General features: G+C 57.9%; 1 long non-coding RNA gene across 3 annotated transcripts in view; it reads left to right on the top strand.

Moving 5' to 3' along the window:
* The window catches only part of LOC107182211, an 8,066-nt gene extending 829 nt beyond the window's left edge, over positions 1–7,237 (top strand). Inside the window, exons 2-3 of one of the 3 annotated variants that reach the window (XR_001512933.1) lie at positions 6,221–6,340; positions 7,162–7,237. This is a non-coding gene — a long non-coding RNA (uncharacterized LOC107182211). Of the gene's footprint in view, positions 1–4,847; positions 5,777–6,220; positions 6,815–7,161 lie in introns of those variants that run through there. The other 2 variants (XR_001512932.1, XR_001512928.1) reach the window with 2 other exon arrangements.
* Positions 7,238–7,584: the final 347 nt, after the last annotated feature.

Below are 7,584 nucleotides of genomic sequence, written 5' to 3'. Positions count from 1 at the left end.
GGGGAGAGGGGAGATGAGAGAGTGCGAGTGCGAGGTGAGCCTCCTCGCGGGCCATGGGGAAGGCTGTTTGTCTGGAAAAGCCCTCCGGGCACACTGGGCATGCTGGGAAGTGAGGGGGCGTCCGCGGTTAGCACAGGCCGCTTCGGTGTGGAGGAGGCTTCGTGGTGTTGGCGTCACCAGTAGGTCCCAGAGGCGGAGTGATCTGGGCGAGGGCCAGGCGGGCGTCTGGAGTGGGTCTCCCTTTGGATGGAGCTGAACTTCAATGTCATCAGGTCGGAGCCATGTGCCAGCTCCGGGCCGGGCGCTGTGCTCGGTGCTGGGACAGGAGGCTGGGGTCCCTGTCCTGTGGGGGGAGGTGCTGCCTCTTTCTAGCTGGACCTGAGGAGTTGGAGTCTCAAGATCCAGTTCAAGTTCACAACCCCCAACCTCTAGCCATTGACTTTGGACCAGTTAATATTTTTAAAATATTTTTATTGGTTTCAGAGAGGAAGGGAGAGGAGGAGAGAGACAAAAGCATCAACATTGAGAGAGAATCATTGATCCGCTGCCTCCTGCACGCCCCACACTGGGGATGGAGCCCACAACCCAGGCCTGTGCCCTGACCAGGAATCGAACCCTGACCTCCTGGTTCCTAGATCAATACCCAACCACTGGGCCGCACTGGCCAGGCTAATATTTTTAAGCCCTGGTTGTCTGAGCTATAACTCGAGGAGAGGACGTCGGCCCTGCCTATGCCATGGGTGTTCGAGGGTCTGATGAAATAGTCTCTCTGAAAGCCTGTGAGCTCAGAAGGCTGTGAGTTGCTATTGGGACACGGAGGCCTTGGTTTGGAGGTTTGTTTGTTTTTTAATAAGTTTTATTGATTTTTCACAGAGAGGAAGGGAGAGGGATAGAGAGCCAGAAACATCGATGAGAGAGAAACATCGATCAGCTGCCTCCTGCACATCTCCTACTGGGGATGTGCCCGCAACCAAGGTACATGCCCTTGACCGGAATCGAACCTGGGACCCTTCAGTCCGCAGGCCAACGCTCTATCCACTGAGCCAAACCGGTCAGGGCTGGTTTGGAGTTTTCGATGAAAATCTCCTCTGCTCACCAGGACCCTAGTTATCAATGGGCCGTGAAAATTCGAGAAAGGCTGTAGACACGCCATGGCCCATAGGGAGGCCACGGCCACGGGCGGCGGGTGAGCGCCCGGAACAGGCCGAGTCTGACCGTCAATTTAGTAGAAGAAAAGCAAACGCGTGAAGCCCCTCACCGGCAACGTTTACGTTGATCAGATGGTAATATTTCTAACGACAGGTTCAAAGGACAGTAATCTTGGAAATCTTGGGTTAAACAAAATACGTTATTAGAATCAGTTGAATTACTTTGTAAGTGTGGCTACTAGAAAGTTCTAGGTTATGTGTGCGGCTCACAGTACATTTGTATCGGAAGGGCCGCTCCAGAGGCTGTCTGTGGAAAGTGGGGTCTGTACACAGTCCACACAATTATCCCTGTAATTTCAGGGGTACCGCAGCCCCTAAGTCCCAGGCTCGGAACCCCAAGAGAGATTGTTTTAAAGGCTGCGTTCTATTTGCATTCAAAATACGCTTGAAGCCCATTCCCATGAAAGAGATGATGTTAGGGCAGTGGTCAGCAAACTGCGGCTCGTGAGCCACATGCGGCTCTTTGGCCCCTTGAGTGTGGCTCTTCCACAAAATACCAACTTCTGCGCATGGGCCACGAAGTTTCAATCGCACTGTACGTGTGTGCCCGCACGTGATATTTTGTGGAGGAGTCACACTCAAGGGGTCAAAGAGCCGCATGTGGCTCGCGAGCCGCAGTTTGCCGACCACTGCGTTAGGGGAATGTGGCCGATGGAGGAAATGGCTCATCGTCATCTCGGATGAGACAGGTGGATCTCGGTGGCAGACACCAGCCTGCCACCCCAGCTGTGGGCTGGGGGCAGGACGCCCTGCGAAGGGAACCGGTGACACGGCCCTTCCCACCCACAGAAGGTGGGCTGCCCGCGTCCACCCTCGAGCGCGGCTCTCCGAGGGCTGGGCTCCGTGGACGGGGAGTGAGTGGGACTCGGGTGGGCCGGGCCCAGCAGAAGCAGCGGATCTCCCCCAGGCCCACGAGCAGGACGGTGGGCAATAGGAGGGCGGCGATCAAGCACCAAGGTTTCCCCGCGGCCGCGAGGCGGAAAGTGCTCGGAGGAGCCATAACGGCCTTTCGCTCGGGAATGAGGTGCCTGTCGCTGGGCCCTCGCGGGAGGTTTGGTTTAACGCCCCCTCCCGGCCCCTCCGGTCGGACCAGGAGACAGGGGACAGGTGTCCTGGGAGAGGAGCTGCGGGGCGTCTGTGCTCAGTAAACACGGGGAAGGTGAAGCGTCCGGAGGCGGTGCCTGCGTTCCCGGGCTTGTCCCCGGTTTAGTGAATGTAGACCGACACCGGGCGTCTCGGCCCTCAGAGCCGTGTTTGTCCATAAACACCCGTTCGCCCGGGGAGGGGCTGGACCTTCCTGACACAGGGTTTGGCAGGTCGCGATCACGGGTGCCCCCACGCTGGCCTTCAGGCGCCCACTCCCCGCCGGGCCCCACGGTCCCACGGCGCTGGCCCCAGCGAGGGGCGCCTCCGTCTGGGCAGGGGGCCATGCGCTGACCCACACCCGCTCTTCTCCCGGGGATTCTGGGTCTGGGAGGCAGCGACGTGCTCTTCTGATGACCTGCCCTTCCTTCCTCGGGAAAGAGCAGGTGGGGTGAGAGCGGTCGGGGCGCCAGGGGCCTGAGGGGTTTGACACAAGCCAAGGAGCCTCCACGCATGGGCCACGCGCGGCGTGCTCTGTCCCAGCCCCGTGCTACCTGCCTCAAGCAGCTCACCCAACCGGGTGCAACCGGTAAAGTCAAAAAGGAGGTTGTCTTTCAGGTAAAAATCTACCGCGTTCAGGGGCTGGGGCTGTCTTCTGGGCAGTGTCTCCTTCTACTTCAGCGGTTCTCAGCCTCCTAACGCGACCCTTTACCACAGTTCCTCACGTTGTGGTGACCCCCAATTTCATTATGACAATGACACATAACGAAAGCATAGTGATGAATCACAGAAACAATATGTAACTATATATGTGTTTTCCGATGGTCTTAGGCGACCCCTGTGAAAGGGTCGTTCAACCCCCAAAGGGGTCGCGACCCACAGGTTGAGAACCACTGGTCTACATGGTCTGGAGAACATCTCACCTGCATCGGAATCGGGGCACCTCTTTCTTCCTTCCTTTCTTTCTTTCTCTCTCTCTTTCTTTTTTTTTTAAAAAAATATTTTTATTGATTGAAGAGATGAAGAGAGAGGGAGAGAGAAAGAGAGAAACATCAACGGTGAGAGAGAATCATGGATCAGCTGCCTCCTGCACTGCCCCCTACTGGGGATCGAGCCAATCACACCGTGACCTCCTGGTTCAAAGGTCTATGCTCAACCACTGAGCCACACGGGCCAGGCAAGGGCACCTGTTTCAATTGAAAATGTTCGGGCTCCTAATCACCTCCCACACGTGTGGGGGCCAGAGCCAGGAATCTGCATTGCGTCCGCCTCCCGGGCAACCCTGAGCCGCCCGAGGGTGTGGGCTGCGTGCCGTGAGAACCCCTCCCTGCTTCCAGGCCCCCACACGCCGTGGAGCGGAGAGGGGAGGCGCTCCTTGCCGTTGCTCCGGTGTGGGGTTGTGTAATTGCGAGTCTGTTTCAGGGAAAGTCTGGACCACAGGACCCCGGGCCTCCTTCAGGTTCCGATGCTGCCGATGGATCTGTGCGTCTTGTCCTTTTGCACGTCCGGCCCCGCATCGGCCCAAGGACAACGCGGAATCGGTGCCCTGCGTCTTCTGGGAAGAATCTGGCCTTCAGTCTACGCGATTGCAGCACGCCGATAAAAGCTAAAGAAAAGCAACAAAAACGCTCTTGTTGAATTTCTCATTTTTCTGAAGCAAACAGCTTCTATGTGATAAAGAAGCAGCCCAGCGGGGCTTCCTGTTCAGGTCCTGACACGCGGAATGCGCGTGGACTTGCGTGTTCGTGCGTGGACCCTGGCACCCGCGGTCGCCGAGCCCGAGGGGCCTGGTCCCCGGAGAACGCCGCTCTGGCGTGTGCGCTGTCCCAGGACCCACACTGACATGAGGCCAATGCTGCACGGGGTCCAGGGGAACACGGGTCCATTTCAGAGACGCTGGGGTGGATCTAGATGGCGTATTTTAGGACAAAGGGAGCTTTTTAAACTTTCACATTTTAACCAGCGGTTCTCAACCTGTGGGTCGCGACCCCTTTGGCGGTCGAACGACCCTTTCACAGGGGCCGCCATCCTGCATATCAGATGTTTACATGACGATTCATAACAGTAGCAACATGACAGTTATGAAGTAGCAACGAAAATAATTTTATGGTTGGGTCACAGCATGAGGAACTGCATTTAAAGGGCCAGAAGGTTGAGAACCCCTGTTAAACTGATCCAGTTCACTCCGCAAAGTCTGTGCCATCGGACAGCAGTGACACCCCCCCGCCCCCAACACAAATGGCCTGTCAGCCACACAGCCTCCTCGGGAGCTGGGAGACGCCGGGAACTAACTCTCTTGGGTTCCGGTACCCAGGGGCCTCAAGATGGAGCCTTATGTGGAGGTGGTGGTGACGACTCCTGCATCCCGAGGGAGGGTGTGGCAGCCCCATTTGGTATTTTTCCTTTAAGAGAAGCATCTAGAACAGTGATTCTCCAGGTGTGACCCCTGAGCCGCTGCTGTAGCAGCCTGGAGGCAGGAAACTTCTTAAAAATGCAAATTCTTGGGCCCCATCCCAGACCTTCTGAATCAGACACCCCAGGCAGGCGAGGCCTCCCTCCCTGCCCGCTGCAGCGCTGTCTCCGGTGAGTCAGAGGCTGGTAATGTTCCCGACCATCGCTCACAGGGACGCGGGCGCCCCAAAACTTTCCGCCTGCAACCTCACCTGCAGGGACTGTGACCTCTGCTCTCCTCAGAGACCGGCTGTCTTGTGTGCGAGTTAGTTCGGAGCCCGTCAGCCGTGTACCGGGTGAACGCATTAGAGACGTGCAGGGGGATGGAGCTGACACTCAGGACGCGGACAGCACCAGTGCTGGGGAGGATGCGGAGCGGCAGGAGGCCTGGGCCATCGCTGGCGGGGATGCGGGACGGAGCCGCCTCTTGGAGTCACGTGGCCGCTCCTTGGAGCAGGAAATGTCCTCTCATCCCCTGGCCGCTGCCGCCCTCCTCGGCAGGTACCCGAAGGCGCTGAGAACGGACCTCCACACAGAAACCTGCACGCGGGTCACAGCGCTGTCTTCGTCGCTGCCCAACACGGGGCAGTGCTGTCCTTCAGCAGGCGATGGTCCACCCAGAGCTGGGAAGCCTGCTCCGCGGGACAAAGAAATGGGTATCAAGCCCTGAAAGGCCGTGGAGGAATCTTCAGGGCGTGTTTCTACGTGACAGAAACCAGCGTGGAAAGGCTGCAGGCGGTGTGATGCTGACTGTGTGGCCTCCGGGAAAAGGCAAAACCGATGGAGGCCCTGAAAAGACGAGTGGTTGTTAGGGTTTAGGGGGCAGCGGGAGGCTCTGAGGCCATGGACCCAGCTAACATCCTCTAGTTTAGCTGGAGGTGGTGCCAGGGTGTGGGGCCAGGCTTCCCCGAAAGCTCTTGGAAAGGGGACAGAGAAAAGAAGGTGGAGCAGGAGGAATAAACTGGCACCTTCATCCTCGGTCCTCGGCCTGGAATGCAGGCTCCGTGCTGCAGGCAGAGCTGCCACCTGTGACGGTGAGGGGACCAGGAGTGCGAAGGCCACAGCGTGGGGTCGGGATACGGAGAGCCAGAGGGAACGCGGTTCTAGAGGGGGTGTGGGGCTGCCATCCGGTCCTGGGGGGCTCGCCGCTGGCCTTTTTATTATTATTATTATTAATGTATATTTTTATTGATTTCAGAGAGGAAGAGAGGGAGAAGGAGACAGAAACATCAATGATGAGAATCACTGACCGGCTGCCTCCTGCACGCCCCACACTGGGGATCGAGCCTGCAGCCCGGCCTGTGCCCTGACCAGAAATGGAACCGTGACCTCCTGGTTCATAGGTTGACACTCAACCCCTGAGACGCCGGCTGGGCTCCCACTGGTCTTAATGTGGGAACGAACCCCCTCACTGGCCGAAGCTGGTGTGTCGGGAGCTGCTGTTACTTGCCAGCTGACTAAGCCTGATGTGCTTTCAGGCCCCCACTGAGGAGCGAGCCCAGAGGCGGCACGGAGCCCGGGATGTGTCGCCGCACGACCTCGGACAGCGCCTTGTGGTCTGGAATTGGAGTGTCCTCTGCACAATGACGTCATGCAGTGTGCGTGCCGCCAGCACAGTGCCTGGCACGTGATAAGGACTGAATAGAAGGTGGCACCAACCTGGAGTCCCCCCCTCCCCCCACATTGCCATGCACGAGACCTTTAAAAAGAGAGCACCTTCGGCAGCATGGGTCTCAGACACTGAATATGATAGAGTTTCTGGCTCATTGTCATGTGAAAGGCCACGGTCACCTGATGCCAAGTGGGTCTTCCCAGGCCTGGCCTCAGAGCGTTACTCACTCCTTCACTCCCTCCCCACCTTCGGGGTGTTGCTGCCTACAGATCATTCCAGGGCAGGGGTGGGGACCATCTGGCCCGCGGGCCCTGCAGACCCTGAAATCATGTGGTCTGGCCCTGCCAAGGCATGAGGGGTGAGATAATTCGATGTTGACCAAAGCTAGCAGGCTGAGTTTTCAGTTGATAATTTTGCATGGCCCACGAATGATGCTCTAAACATCCAAATGGCCTTGGCAGAAAACAGGGTCCCCAGCCCTGATCTAGGGAAACACCCCCCCCCAGCCCCCACCCCTGCCCGCAGCATTCAGTTACACCAAGACCAGGCCCTAAGGATGCCCCCTTGGGCTCAGCTGGCTGCCGAGTAGACGCCCAGCCTGAAGCCACACTCGTGGCTGGTCAGAGGCCGAGTGAGGGGCTCCGTGGAAAGTGCTTCCCACAGGGCAGTGGCCCGAGAAGAGCACAGCCTGCTGGCTGGTCTCCCTCACCAGGGGCCTCAGAGCTGCCCGGCGAGCAGATCCATGTCACTGATCCAGACACCCTCCCTGCTGACACGGCCATTCTGAGCGTCCTTCTCTCCCTTCAGAACGTCTTCCCCTCCTCGTTGGTGTCTGACGACCCTGCGGCTGCGTTTACTGATGCAATAGGAACAGCCCGAAGAGCCGTCCTGCATGAAGAGCCGTCCTGCACGGAGGAAGCCTGCGGCCCGATTCGAGCATTGTTTCGGCTTCCACCCTGCGGGCTCGCGGGTCTGGCCACAGGGCGTCCGGGAGGGGAAGTGATGGGGCGCGATCACGTGATCTCTCTCGCCCACAGGCATGACGGGGCTGTCTGTGGTCGGCCGGGAAGAACTCTGCCTAGTCAGTGTGTGTGTGTGTGTGTGTGTGTGTGTGTGTGTGTGGCGGGGGGCAAAGAAGTTGAAGAAAAAGAAACTTTCCCTAAAAAAACCAAAAAAAACCCCTTTCCCTTATTAATAGGGAAAAAGTCCCTGGGCGATCAAGTTATTTAT

Source organism: Myotis davidii, unplaced genomic scaffold (assembly GCF_000327345.1).
Source record: "Myotis davidii unplaced genomic scaffold, ASM32734v1 scaffold170, whole genome shotgun sequence".
In the NCBI taxonomy this organism is placed as follows: domain Eukaryota; kingdom Metazoa; phylum Chordata; class Mammalia; order Chiroptera; family Vespertilionidae; genus Myotis; species Myotis davidii.
This window is presented reverse-complemented; position numbering and strand designations above follow the sequence as displayed.